This window comes from Adiantum capillus-veneris, chromosome 11 (genome assembly GCF_014529385.1).
Source record: "Adiantum capillus-veneris isolate H3 chromosome 11, ASM1452938v2, whole genome shotgun sequence".
NCBI lineage: Eukaryota > Viridiplantae > Streptophyta > Polypodiopsida > Polypodiales > Pteridaceae > Adiantum > Adiantum capillus-veneris.
Genome location: NC_140941.1, coordinates 32,072,666 through 32,088,529, shown reverse-complemented (window position 1 = coordinate 32,088,529; position 15,864 = coordinate 32,072,666).

Genomic DNA, 15,864 nt, shown 5'->3' with positions numbered 1-15,864 from the left:
TTCAATCAAGCTAAGCCATAAAGAAGTCCATAATCCCTTATGAATTTCAAAATTTTAATGCCATTATTGTAAAATTTTCAATGAACCATCTTAATTGGTGCAAAATTGATGCTCAAAATAAGAGCATTTGGCATACATAGGAGTGAGCGAGAGAGACCTTTTCATGATCACAAAGAGATTTGCAATTTTAAAGGCTCCCATGAGTGGCAGGTCATGCTCATAAATCTAATCAATGACTGTAGTAAAATGGCCAAATTTCTAGGTTGTATCAATATTTGCTAGTAGATCTTGAGCCATGATTAATTTGATCATCAATGTGTAGCACCATAGACCACACTCTATGAAGTTTGGATCTCAGTCTATATGCTCGAGGGAGTTCTTGGTCAATGAATGATATGGTTTTTTCGTCAATTGTGCCCCTCCCCCCCTTTTTTTTTCTTTATTTGCTTTGAGACCAGCCATTTCAGTTTTCAAGCTCTCGATGATATACACACAGGCTCACTTTGGATGTCTCTAGTAAGTCTTGATCAATTGGGATGAGAATATGTCCAAGGGGGGGTAGTTTACTCTAAGAAAAAGTTGTTTTCAATCTCGACTCTTGTTAAAGTTCTCAGGTGATGTGGCAAGAGGAGTCACTTTTTTTTATAAATAATACAAAATTTCCCTTTTTTATTTGCTGTTTTCCTCTTCTCAGGTGGTGGCGACCCGATTTCCTCATAGGCGTGAAAAATGAGGAGGGTGCATGGCTTGGAAGAGCATTTGATTTGACCCCACCAGTTGTTGAGCAAGTGCCAAGTTGCACCAAATCCCTCCACACATACAATGGTATTGAACATGGTGAGCAATAGTAGAGAGTCAAGGGGACTGTCAGAATCGGGCCCGTGAGCCAGCAGTGATCGAGATTTTGTACTTGAAAACAAGGTAGGCCGAAGGTAGTGAGTGGCCGAGAGTGCTGGGTCAGCGGGTTGAGGGACGAGGTAGTGGTGGTGTGGGTTGACATCACCTTTAATGCAGGCTCAAATCCAGCGCACTTGAAAGTTGAGGCTGCCAACTTGGGTGTGTAAAAGTGTGTGTGTGTAAATAATTTTGCTTCTCATATGGCATGTACTGTGTAGCCTTAAAGGTGCACTGGATTGAGCGCAAGCTAGCACCGGGAGATCGCCAAAGCATGTGGATGATTTGATGGAACCATAAGGGACCAAGGAGGGTCTGGTGATGCTATGTGTGTAGGTTTGGTGGTCTGCCCTGTCACTGAGTATAAGCCTCAACCCTGCTTCTCTCGGCACCTTTATTGAACCTCCAGCTTGTTGCCTTGCCATACCAAACTTCACCCACAGTGTCTGTCTGTGTGTCAAATGGTGGGCAATGGGTTGAAAAGCATGCAGGGAGCCAACATGTGCCAGAGATGCTCCAGTTTTAGAGGGATTCAATGTGGTGGAGAGTCAAGCGGGTCGGCTGTGAGTTGTGAAGCATGAGAGAAAATGTGTGATAAAAGAGTGATGGTAATGCTTGTACTAATCTCTTAACCAACCGTGCTATATTATACTTCCCCTAGCATACACATTGTCCAGCCGTGCCGGTGGTCTTGCCCATAGGACCCATGTCCTTACACTCTCCTTAAGTGCGAAGACATTCTCCCTTGTAGAACCTTCTTTAGGTCTATCTAGCCATTTTACCGACACCTGTCGTCTGACATGATGTCTGGTGTGAAGCTCATGAGAATCCAAAACTTTTCAGGCTCATGAGGAATGCTTAGTGGTTCGATAAGTTCAACTAACACACCTCTGTCAATGACGTTATCATTCTGTCCTAGCTATTTTTGTAAATGGCTAACATGAAAAACATCATGAACTCGTTAGTGCTCTGGGAGAGCTAACTTATAGGCCACTTGACCTATACATTTGAGAATGGTCAACGGTCCACAATAGCGTGGTGAAAGTAAATCAACTTTTCCCGTCTTCAGACTTTTTGAATGCTCTGGGACTTTGAGGAAAACCTTGTCTCCTTCTTCGAAAGTAGCAAGACGATGATGCTCATACGTATACTTCTTATATCGATCTTGATCTTTCTTAACATTCTGTCAAGCAACTCGAAGAATGTCAAAATGGTCTTGGAGAAAATCCTTCCTTGTTGTATCTTCTCCTTAGCCAACCCCACCATAACGGGTGATCTAGGTTGAAATCCATATAAAAGCATAAATGGACTAAACCCTGTAGTCACATGCTTTGAACTACTATAACCAAATTCCAATATAGGTAAGTAGTCTTCCCAATTGGTTTGCTTCCCAATGTACGCTTGTAGAATATCCTTTAGCACTTGATTAACTCTTTCTGTTTGACCATCCATTTCTAGATGATCAGCCGTACTTAGATTAAGTTTAGTTTCCAACTTTTGGAACACAGCTCTCTAGAAGTGATTATCGAACTTTTGATCTCTTTCACTAACGATACTAATTGAAATACCGTAGAGTTTATATATATGCTCTACAAATAGACGTGCTAATTTCAATGTCTTAACCGTAGTCTTAGTGGGAATGAATCGACCCATCTTTATGAGACGGTCTACAATTACCCAAATGACATCATGGCCACGATTTGTAGTAGGTACTCCTACTACAAAATCCATAGAGATACTCTCCCACTTACCTTGTGGAATCTCTAAAGGATGTAAAAGTGCACCTACCTTGATGCGCTCTGCCTTATTAACTTGGAACTATTGGCAGTTTAGTACGTACTCTTGAACATCATGATGTAAGCCCGGCCAAATTAATTACCGTCGAACGAAGGCATATGTCTTACGGATCCCTGGATGACCAGCACTTGGACTATTGTGACACTCAAATAAGATATGGCGCCTAGCATGTGAGTCCTTTGGCACACATACTCTACCTTTGGCCAAATTAATTGCCATCGAACGAAGGCATATGTCTTACGGATCCCTGAATGACCAGCACTTGGACTATCATGACACTCAAATAAGATATGGTGCCTAGTGTGTGAGTCCTTTGGCACACATACTCTACCTTTGTGAAGTGAGTAGCCATCATCAATGGAAAAATTCTTCCATCGCTTAAGCTCTTCCTGAGTAGGGGTGGAGCTCTATGTGTTGGAGTTTCTATTTGTGCGTGTAGAGACATGTTGGTCTGGCTGTTCAGAGACATGTGAGTGTGAGGGATCCCTTTTAAAAACTACACTCCACACTTTAGCATATTATTGATCTTGAGCACACTTGCCACGTAATGACTCCAAAAATCCACTCTTTAGTTCTGTGAAAGCAAGTGAATTAATCTGAGACATCCGACTTAGTGCATCCGCTACTACATTATATCGCCCCTTGCGATATCATAGCTTACAATCATAATCTTGAAGGATTTTTGCCCATCTATCTTTACGGCCCTTCAAGTTTGTTTGAGTAGTAAACCATTTGATACTCTCATGGTCAAAAACTACTTCAAACTTGGTACCATATAAATAGTGTCACCACCTTTGTAAAGCATGAATTATGGCATAGAGCTCTCTCTCACAAACAGAATAATTTTGTTGAGATCTATCTAACTTTTTACTTTCAAAGGCTATATGTCTTTCCTCCTGGATAAGTATAGCACCAATGGCTTTATCACTAGCATCAGTCTCTACCACAAACGGCTTAAGTGGATCGACGATTGTTAGGATGGGAGCAGTGGCTATAGCTACCTTGAGCTTTTTGAAACTACATTTTTGGGCTTCTTCCCAAGAAAAGGTCTTATCTTTTTCTTTAAGTTGATCCATCATAGGAACAATGATTTTGGCATAGTCACGGATATACTATCGATAAAATACAGCCATGCCTAGTAATATTTGAAGCTCCTCAACCGTGTTGAGATGTGGCCATCAAAGAATGGCAGCGACATTGTTAGTGTCCATCTTGATGTTAGAATAAGAGATCACATGACCGAGGTAAGGTATCTCTATTTTAAGAAATCACACTTGCTTTGCTTAGCATATAGCACGTGAGCTCGTAGCCGTTCGAACACTAATTGTAAGTATTCTATGTATTCATCTTCAGTCTTACTGTAAATGAGGATGTCATCAAGGAAAACCACAACAAATTTTCCAAGATAGGGACGCAAGACACTATGCATGAGTGTCATAAATGTAGCTGGAGCATTGGTTAGACCAAAAGGCATAACCAAAAATTCAAAATGCATGAACCATGTTCTAAAGGCAGTTTTGGAGATATCTTGTAAAAGGATACGCACCTGGTGGTATCCTAAACGAAGATCTATCTTTGTATAGCATCTCGCCCCATGGAGTTGATCAAACAACTCATCTACTCTTGGCAGAGGATACTTGTTCTTGATGGTTATGGCATTTAATCCACGATAATCTATGCACATGTGCATAGTACCATCTTTCTTTTTTACCAATAGAATTGGTGATGCCCAAGGCGAAGTGCTAGGGCTAATGAAACCACGGGCAAGATAGTCAACCAACTGACTCTCAACCTCCTTGGCTTCTTTAGCACTCATACGATAAGGTGGAAAACTCACCGGTTTAGTGCCTGGCAAGACATCTATGCCATGTTGCACATCAGATGTAGGAGGTAAACCCAATGGTAAATCACTTGAGAACACATCACTATACTCTGTGAGTAAGTAAGTCAGCTTTTGCCGTGCACAAGAAGAAAGTAAACTAGAGTTATGTCGGGATGGAGAATTTTGTAATTCCTGTAATGTTTGTGTTACAACAGTTGCATGTAGCTCTATAGAATTAAATTGAGAGCACTTTGCTCGTTAGATTTTGTCACACTTTGTTTATCAATAGAATTCATTGCACTTTGCATACCATTACTAGAATTCACCACACTTTGCTGTTGAGAATTCACAAGACTTGAAGACAAGCAGTAACACAAAAAGACTTCATCTATTAAATCTGATTTTTGCAAATTAGAAAGCTTGGCTGTACATATAAGAGGTGTAGATGGTATATTTTTCTCACCAAGCAAAAGCACATGTTTACCATTGGCCATAAAGGATAAGGAGTTGTGTTCATAACTAGTGTGCAATGTGTTTTCTAAACCATGCAGCCACTCCCGTCCTAAAACTACATCAGCACGATCCATGTTCATAACTTGGAAGTCAAGGGTCATCGTATGATCTTGAACCATAAGCTCAACCCCTTGAACTATTGTGTCCCATACTTCTTTATCATTCCCAGACATCTGCTCCACCACATACTTGTGGTGGAGTAGGGAGTCTGTGTAAGCTTCAATTTCTTGAATACCTTATAGTTCAAGAAGTTATGAGTTGTACCATCATCCAATAAAATACAAATACGTTGTCCGTTATTAGTGACATGCATACAAATCAAATCATGGGGGCCAAAGGTCGGTTGCCACATTGAAGGAGGCACACAACACTTGTGCTTTTCTTCCATATGAAGAACCTCTACAACACAATATTTAGGAGATGGATCTAATGTGAGGCGTTGCACAGTGTGCATGGCCTTTTCTTTGCCTTGCAAAAGAGGAAAATATTTATTGTTATGTTGGTCCGAAAGACATCTAAAACACAAATTGCGTTTCTTTGCACGCTCAAAATCAACAGTGCTGAGAGACCCACATGGAGTATCTCGTGATTGCTTAGGCTTCTTAACCTCTTGTGGGTGTGGAGAGGTAGATTGTCTCTTATTCCTCTTGGAACGTGTGGGAGATCTACCTCGCCATTGGCTCGTAGCCACATTGTTCTTAGCAAAATTATTCTTAGAGTAGGGAACATTTCCTTTCCTCTCTTGGTCATCATCATACCTTTGCGCATGACTGATGGCTTCTTCTAGAGTTTTTCGATATTGGGTCTTGATATGAAGACGATAATCTTTGTCAAGACCCCTATTAAAACCCCGTATCTTTTAAAATTCATCTAAACCTTCTAGTTTTAACATGATTTTTCCATACTTTGAAAGGTACTATGTGAGAGAGAGGCCAAACATGTGGCATGCATCCCATGCTAACTAATTCTTATCTTCTTCATTGGAGTCCAAAAACTCTATGGAAAAACAAGCTTAAACGCAACCCAAGACGGAGGACGAGCATCTATTAGAAATGTCATCCACAACCTATAGGCCTTGCCTTTAAAAGATAGACTTGTTTCCATAGCCGTCTTTATATCTGGGGTGTGTCTCAATCTATGAATCTCACTCCATTTGTGTAAGAACGTATCGATCGCATCCTTGTTGCAATCACGTTCTTCCCTGTGAAACTCAGGAATCTAAGGAATGCATTGCTACCTTCTACATCTTCTGCAACACTTGTCTCTTGGACTCTTTGATTTGTGCGAGCTTGGTTCCTTTGAACCGTGCCACTTGTGGCTCCTTGAGTCCTCTATGAATTCATAAATTTCATAAATAACTCCGTAAGATTGGTAACATTTGCATTGAGTGCAGAAAGGTTGCTTTCAAGTATGCTTTGGCAATGTTCCAAAGTCTTGAAAGAACAAGCCCATGATCTCCTAGATCATTATCATCATGCATCTTAGGGTCAGCAACACCCGTGGTGCCTTGATTTTGATCTACATGCTCAAAATCAAACATGTGTGTAGGTGAGATATCCTCACTGACCATGGTAAACACACACTAATGCAAAGAGAGAAAAAAAAAAACGACAACTTGTACCTTGTATGCTCCGTGATTTGCGTTGCATGCGAACCTTGCCTTGTGAGAATTTGAGCGCTTCACTTGTCGTTTGTTGTAAGAACACCTTTGTTGATTCTTCACAAAAACCCATCGTTTTTGTGAAGGCCTTGTTTCACTTTGAAGCTACCTCCTTGAGGAAAAAAGAATTTTTGGAGAAAAACTTTCCTTCCTCCACCAAGAAGTGAAAAGGAAGGGTGAAGCTACTTCCTTGAAGTTTGAAGCTTTCCCTTTCCTTCTAGTTTTCCTTTCAACACAAGTAGGCTATCTTTCCTTTTTATACACAACAAGGGTCAATAGGTTGATGGTAAAGTGTTGGCGTCTTACTCTCATGGGGTGGGCTCAACCCTCCTTCATGCAAGGGTTAAGCTGGTCTTCCTACACACGCAGCCAACGGCACCAACGGAAGCCTTCGGAGCCTCGGTACCATCGAATTGCCTTGGTTGCCCGCTGTGGAGGACGTAGATGGAGTTGTCGCTCTCTGTCCACGCATTGAGAACAGGAAAGTGTACTTGTCTTCTTTTGCTACACAACAGAGACATCATTGACTGCGAAATGTGGAAGAGAAGTAGCGTGTTGCATGCACATGCAACCCGCTTTTAGCTTCTCCAAAAATAGCTCAGATACCAGTGAAAGAGCAATGGTAATGTGTGTGCTAGTCTCCACCCATACGTGCTATCTTATAGCCTCCCCCTAGCGTACACACTATCCAATCATGCCGGTGGCCTTGCCCATAGGACCCATGTCCTTACATGTGAGCATGGCTCTAATGGGCCCTTTGCGGCATTGATTTAGTTGTGTGTGTGTGTTTTTCCATCAAAGGTGGGGTGGGACCAATGAACGTCGGGCTATGGTGTATGTGCCAAATCAGGCTGGGATGTCGCTATCGCGAGTCTGTGTGTTGATGTATAAAGCACCAAAACCTGTTAGCACTGAAGGAGGGCATGTGTTGCGACAAAAGCCAGTGTGTGTGTGTGTGTGAATTAGCATTTTTTTATTTTATTTTTTTCTAAAAAGAACCTCCCTCCTTAAGAGGTGTTTCCCTCGAAAAGCAAGGAGAGAAGGACAATGGACTACTAAAGCCTCTCTAAATTATGTGTGAGCTTATAACCTCTCATCAATCAACGTCCTTTTCTTTTTAAAAATGGTACAAGAAAATTTTGAGTGGTGGTTCAAGCTCATATCACAATTCATGAATCGTTATTGATAAATCGAACATTGAATTTCACACACACTGTACAATTCTTTCATTGGGAATCCCTTTCTTAATCATTTGATCACTCAATAAGCTTGCATACATGAAATAGGATGCCAACTTTTTATAATCCCATACTTCACCTAATCATGCTCCAATGTAGTGTGAAAATTGATCTCAATTTGTAGAACAATCTCAAAGCCACAACTTCATTTGAAATTGGATTGCACATTCTAAAGATTTAGGTCAATGAACCTAAGCACATTACCATTCTCATTCATCTCGCTTCAATGTGATGAATTCTTGAGCACACATATGTATGCACAATACCCAGCTCAAAATTGAATCAATTTAAAGTATAAGGGAAATGGTCAATTCATGCATGATTTTCCTCACAATTGCAAATTCAACCCCATGTAATTATCATTGCGCTCAAGTGCTCATCTCCAATATGAAACTCAACCAAACCTAATTAGGATTGTCATTTATGGTTTGCATCGCTTCACACATGAGTGAATTCGGGTCACAATGACACACACAAATGAATACAACATTGCCATGTTCATCATATTGATCAATGGAAATACAAAAATTCTTCACAATTAAGCTTCAATTGAGAGATTTATCTCAATCTTTAAATCAATCTTGTGAAACATACACCAAGTATTTAGACAATTCATCATCATAATTGGTAAGAAATACCTATTATTCATTCACTCATTGGATTGGACATGCCATTGATTGGGGCACACACCCAGATTTTGGCCAAAATTATATGCTATTCATCAATCAATCTCACATTTCAATGCACAAATTGCACACTTGATCAAGCATAAATTATTACATGCATGCTCAATTTCTAAAAAATTAACACTATTTTGACATAATCAAGCAATGCACACACTCAAAATTTAAGCACAAAAGTTCAAATTTGGGTCAATTGGCAATGCATTTAAGGTTACACCTAATGGTTGCATGCATATTTGATGCATATTTCATAATCAAAAATCATTTGGGTGCCCCAATTGAACATCAATCATTGAAAATTAAGTGGTCTTGAATGGGAGCACACACTCAAATTTTGCCCAATTTTTTTGGCATTTACGCTTATCCAATTATTAAATTAGCCTAAGATTAAATTACACGATTGCACACTCACATATCATCAATTCCATCAATTTCTATACATGCACCCACTCAAGATTAGGTCCACACACACTTGAAATTTTTTTGGGAGTTTTTTCCCACTTTGATGTATCACACACACAAAGATCTTTATGCACACACATGAATTCTTGTTGCAAATCAAGCTTAATCTTGACATACATATCATTCATTAGTCAAAATTGACCATCAATTTCATTCCAAAACAATCAAATTAGGCTCTTAAAGTATGTCAATTGATTTACACACCTAATTTTAGCAATGAATTAGAAACTCATTGGAATCAAATTAATCACCCAAAAATTGAATGGAGTAGGTCAATGCACTTACAATCGATTGCATCCAAGATAATCCTTGCTCAACATGATGATTCCATCATGCACACACATGTGTGGTTCTTCCAAATTAGCCCAAAAATGTAGGCCAAAACTCAAACACTCAAATCATCAAATTAGGCATAAATTAGCATAATTAACTTGATTAAAGTGATGATTCCACTTCTTAAGAGGGGATTAAACATACATTATACTTCAAGTGTTAGCGGTTAGGTTAGCAAAGTTAGTCAAAAATTAGTAAAAATTAGCATGGAAATGAAGCAAAATTAGTAAGGGTTAGTATGAAATTAGTGAAATTGGGGGTGGAATTGGAGGTTTGGGGTATTTATAACTCAAACATTAGCTTCAATTTCTTGCACAAATATCATCAAATCAAACCAAAATTGAGTTGCATACACTCAAAACCAATGAAATTATTAGTGAATTACTCTATTCTAGATATCCTATACTCACTAGCTTAGGTTATCTATCCACGGCAACAATGCCAAATGTTGGGGCCAATCATAGCATAGCTTAATGAACCCAAGACCAACAAAATTATCAATTCTAGGATCGAAAACCCGGCTAGGGCATGGAAGCATGAGCATCGGTTGTATCAAATGAGAGGATTCAAGAGTATGCTCATCCAATGCAATAGAGATTAGCCATGAATCACTAACTCTAATCACATCATCAATCAAGCATCAGTTACACACATTCAGGCCACTGAAGTCCGACTTACCATAGACTAGAATCTCTAAACACACTCATGACAAGCACACACTCATTGCATTGGTGTTGGCCTCTCCAATCACCACATGCCAATCAAGACATTTCATGAAAAGCTACACACACAAGGTGAATGGTGCTAGAGTTTTATAAAACCCATCCACACACGAGCAAATAATAGGGCACGTACACTAATTACAAGATTAAGAACCAACTTAATCAACCTAATTAGAGCTGTTAAATATCTCAAATTGAATGGTCATAAAGGGATAGGAGTGGTCAATAAGCAAGAAGTCATCACACATATTCAAATCTAAAATAATGTGAAAGGTGATACTACTTCATGACATAATGGAATAGAAGAATTGAGACTAATGAAGAAAGTAGAGATTAGATTAAGAATGCTTCTCTAATTACAATGGATTAGCACTAGCCTCTTAAGTATGGACATTAAGCTCAAGGCTAGGCCATCCATAGAGTGGACACTAGAGAGAGAGAGAGAGAGCTCTCAAAAGTGGATCCTGAAGAGTGGATACTCAAGAATGAAGCCTCGGCAACCCGGCTAGGGCATGGAAGCACAAGCATCGCATGTATCAAATGAGAGGATTCAAGAGTACACTCATCCAATGCAATAGAGATTAGCCGTGAATCATTAGCTCTAATCACATCATCAATCAAGCATCACCTACACACATTAAGCCCACCGAAATCCGACTTACCATAGACTAGAATCTCTAAACACACTTATGACAAGCATACACTAATTGCATTGGTGTTCGCCTCTCCAATCACCACATGCCAATCAAGGAATTTAATCAAAAGCTACACACACAAGGTGAATGGTGCTAGAGTTTCACAAAACTCATCCACACACAAGCAACACAATAGGGCACATATACTAATTACAAGATTAAGAACCAACTTAATCAACCTAATTAGAGATGTTAAATATCGCAAATTGAATGGTCATAAAGGGATAGAAGTGGTCAATAAGCAACAAGTCATCACATGCACTCAAATCTAGAATAATGAGAAAGGTGATACTACTTCATGACATAATGGAATAGAAGAATTGAGACTAATGAAGAAGTAGAGATTAGATTAAGAATGATTCTCTAATTACAATGGATTAGCACTAGCCTCTTAAGTATGGACATTAAGCTCAAGTCTAGTCCATCCATAGAGTGGACACGAGAGAGAGAGAGAGAGAGAGAGAGAGAGAGAGAGAGAGAGAGAGAGAGAGCTCTCAATAGTGGATCCTCAAGAGTGGATACTCAAGAATGAAGCCTCGGCAATCCGGCTAGGGCATGGAAGCACGAGCATCGGATGTATCAAATGAGAGGATTAAGAGTATGATCATCCAACACAATAGAGATTAGCCGTGAATCACTAACTCTAATCACATCATCAATCAAGCATCACATACACACATTAAGCCCATCAAAGTCCGACTTACCATAGACTAGAATCTCTAAACACACTCATGACAAGCACACACTAATTGCATTGGTGTTGGCCTCTCCAATCACCACATGCCAATCAAGGCACTTAATCAAAAGCTACACACACAAGGTGAATGGTGCTAGAGTTTCACAAAACCCATCCACACACAAGCAAACAATAGGGCACATACACTAACTACAAGATTAAGAACCAACTTAATCAACTTAATTAGAGATGTTAAATATGGAAAATCAAATGGTCATAGAAGGATAGGAGTGGTTAATAAGTAAGAAGTCATCACACACACTCAAATCTAGAATAATGAGAAAGATGAAACTACTTCATGACATAATGGAATAGAGAAGAAGTAAACTAATGAAGAAAGTAGAGATTAAATTAAGAATGCTTCTCTAATCAAAATGGATTAGAACTAGCCTCTTAAGCATGGGCATTAAGCTCAAGGCTAGGCCATCCATAGAGTGGACACGAGAGAGAGAGAGAGAGAGAGAGAGAGAGAGAGAGAGAGAGATCTCAAAAGTGGATCCTCAAGAGTGGATACTCAAGAATGAAGCCTCCTAGCATAAAGGCTCCCTTATCAAGGCTTTCACCACAATCCATTCTACTATGGGTTTAAGTTTGAGCCCTCTAGGTAGCATATACAACTTTGGAACTCCCAATGAGCTCAAGACCTTATACAAATGTGGATGGGAGAAATTATGCACAACCATAGCATTTCTCCCGCTTAATGCATAATCGGTGTAGGTTAGCCGCTGCTAACACTACATAACAATAGTGAGTGGCAAAAGGATGGCCACAAGGCACCATAAAACAAACGAAAGCTCATTATTTGTATTTCTAACTAAAGGAAATCTAAATCCTAAATGTGAACATGAAACATATAGTTGCTAATAGTACAATCAACCTTCATAGAAACTAGGAAGAGAGTATGGTATAGGAGGGCCTCTTATTTGGATGTATAAGTAAATACTTAAAACTTGATGAATATGTGACCAAAGGCTAGAGTGGTGGGGTGTGTTAACACTAGTCTTAGGACGCATGTGAAAGTTCCTTGTGCCAAGTTATTAGTGGACTTTAGGACATGCACAGAAGTGCCTTGGCCCAGGTTAGTGGCTTAGCCCATGTAGCTTATGGTAGATTTTTGTAATTTGAACATAACTTCTATATACAATATGAAAATTCCTTGGGCCAAGTTAGTGGTGGACTTTAGGACATATGCACAAAAGTTCCTTGGATTAACACTAGAATGGTAACCAGACACTTTTATGTCCTTGGACACTTTTGTGTCCTATTAAGTGACCATTTTGCTTGAATTATTTGAAGAGTATGAAAATGAATTTCTAGGTGCTATATATCCACAAAGTTGCCGTATGAACTGAAAGAAACTTAGGATTTTTTTTTGAGTATCGATCTCACCATTAACCTTACTCTTGCACAACATTTTTGAACCTAAACTGTGTGAAAAAACGGGTCCTGTTTTTGGCTTTTTTTCAATTTTTGGCAATTATACCACTCTAAACTTCATGTTGTGAGGTTTAGATGGCTAGAGGTTAGGCCTATATAGTTCTAAACATGTTTTGATGCTTGTAGGGAGAGCTAAGTGTTAAAATTGAAAGTTATGACCAATTTACAAGAATTGCATGATCCTGTTTTTTGGCCAAAATTAGCACTTTTATGATTTTTTTGGTGGCTTTCTTGATATCCAAATTCAATTTTGATTGTGTAAGTGTAATGTATAACATAAAGATAATCTTCCTTGAGTTTTGGGGGACCTAATATGCTATATAGCATAGTACATGATGATGGTTGAGTTTTTTGATTGCTGAAGAATACGATACATTTTAGAGTAGCAAGTATAACTTTCTCAATATTGCTAGTTTCTTAGTCCAATTGTGTGTATTTTGTAGATAGTAACCATATCTAATCATAGACTACAAAGTTGGCTAGATATTGACTAGTTTCTATGGGTTTCTAGAGGTCATAATGCTAAACCCAGTTTTTTCATGTTTGCTGTATTTAGCACTTTATCATTGCCCCCAAGGTTCCAATTGTAAGAGATCCATTATCCTTTTGACATTCTCCATGGCTCCTTTCGAATTCAGAGGCCCAAAGGGAACTAAGAAAACATGCATATAGTATCTGTATTGAGCGTGACTATAGAAACTTTGATGATAGGTCCGCAGAATGGCAAAAATGCAACTTTTTTGTACCTATTTTTTTTTGCCCAAAAAAAAATTAGTGAGGTAAAATCAACCATATGTTTTGGTCACCAACCCATTGAAGTTAACGGGGCATTTTATCTCATGTCCTACAAAAATCTCCACTCTTATTTATATGCAATCAACCGTAAGAAATTGTTGTTTTGGGAAAAATGCACTGGTCCATCAACTTTGGAGGCTTGTAGTGACCAAAGGATGAGAAAAATTACAAGTTTCTCATTTTTTCCATATGTAGTAGTTATTGAACTATAAGCTCATGAAAGGATTTTTCAAAATGAGTGGATCTACTATGGTTTCGGAATTTTTTTCCAAAACCCTGAAAGGACACTTTTATGTCCTGTTAGGTTACCATTCTAGTGTTAAGTAAGTGTCTTAGACCACACATGTCATGGTAGATTTTGGTAGTTTAGCCATAACCTTTGTATACAATATGAAATATGCATGGAAGTATAGTTTTACTATGCTAAAAAAATGATAAGACTCATATTTGATTTCAAAGGGTCCAAAAAAAGGATTAAAAAAAATATAGAAGTTTATGCAATAAGTTGCAATTTATTGCTGAGCTTAAATGAGTATTGAATTCCATCAATCTTCATTGAGATATCATAGAAGCTTCACAACTCTACTACATACCTAAACATGGTAGTTTTAAAAACGTTTGAGCTGAGATGCTTATGAAGGAAGTGGAGGAATTAAGAATACAACTATTAACGATCGAGAAACTCGAGAACCTCCCTCCTAGAGAGAAAGGACCCTTGGAAATAGGGCCTGACTTTGAGAATATATAAGAAGAGACAAAGCAAAAGGATAAGAAATTTGAAAGCTTGGTACATGAGGGTACTTCATTTGAATCCCATAAAGCACCTCAAGAGTACTCACATCTATTGAAGGAGCACTAGAAGGTGACTAGGGACGTTGTGGCCAAGAATCTCCTCTATGAGCATCATTTATTAAAACAAATCTACTAAAATAGATCGCTCTAAAGAAGCTACAAGAGGAGGTTCCTGAGCCAGAACTTCCCTATCCACTACTCAAATGGTGACAAAAAAATAATAAGAACGAGCTACTATCGGTACTTCTACCATATGTTGAGGGGAGTTACAGATATTTCAACCTTTTAGAGTGGACTACGGAGCCGATTAAAGAGGCCAAGCCATAGTGGAAAGTTAAGTTCATGGGCGAACAAGCAGGCAATAACACTAAATTCATTTTCTCCAACCCACGTTCATATCGACCCAATCTTCTGCCCAATCATCAAAACGAGAAGGTGGGACGATTTTGAGCAATTGCTCTCTTCTTGCCCTACATGGCTAAACTACCCGGTCTTCCCCGAACCAAGAGAGGCACCTTCATTCGCTTTCATGAGGAAGGCCATCAAGCACATGATCATCCTAGTACGAGGGAAGCCATATATAGCATGCAAGATGATGCTTAAGATTTGCTACATGCTCTTCGCATGTATCAACACTTTCAGAAATACAGAGGCCACCTATGTAAAGTGGACTTCATTCATGGAGGGCTACAAAGGACTAATATTCAACTTGAATGATACCTCAAAGATGAATGTAGTATATGGATTATTCTTTAGAACCATTTTTCTCCCAAGCCACTACATGCAAACATTTGAGGAGGCTTTCTATATGGGCTACTTTGACATGGATTCCACAATGTTCATGCTAATCTGAAAGGATCTCAGGCCCAAATTTGTGGCCTACACCCTCCATGAATGATAAACCCCTTAACAAGAATCTATAAGCCATAGGAAGAGGATCAAGTTTAGCAAATGATGCTCGCATTCCAAAAATATGTCGACGAACAAAAGCAAAGAAATCCCCTACCCAAAGATGGAAGTCTTGTCAAGGATGACAATATTTAAGTATGGAGCATGATTTACCCCCTGTAATTTTTAGTCTTTAAAAGCACATTTTTAAGGCTCCCATTATGAGGAGAAGCCATGGTCCGTAAGAAATATCAGTCGCTGAAAAACCCTAAAAAATTCACGGCCATTCCTTTTTGCCGAAATATTATGGTCGGACAACGGCCAGAAAGTGGTCGAAAAATGGCCGATCGATTGGCTGGTTGGCCGATGATTGGAAGTCAATGGCTGGTGGCCGATT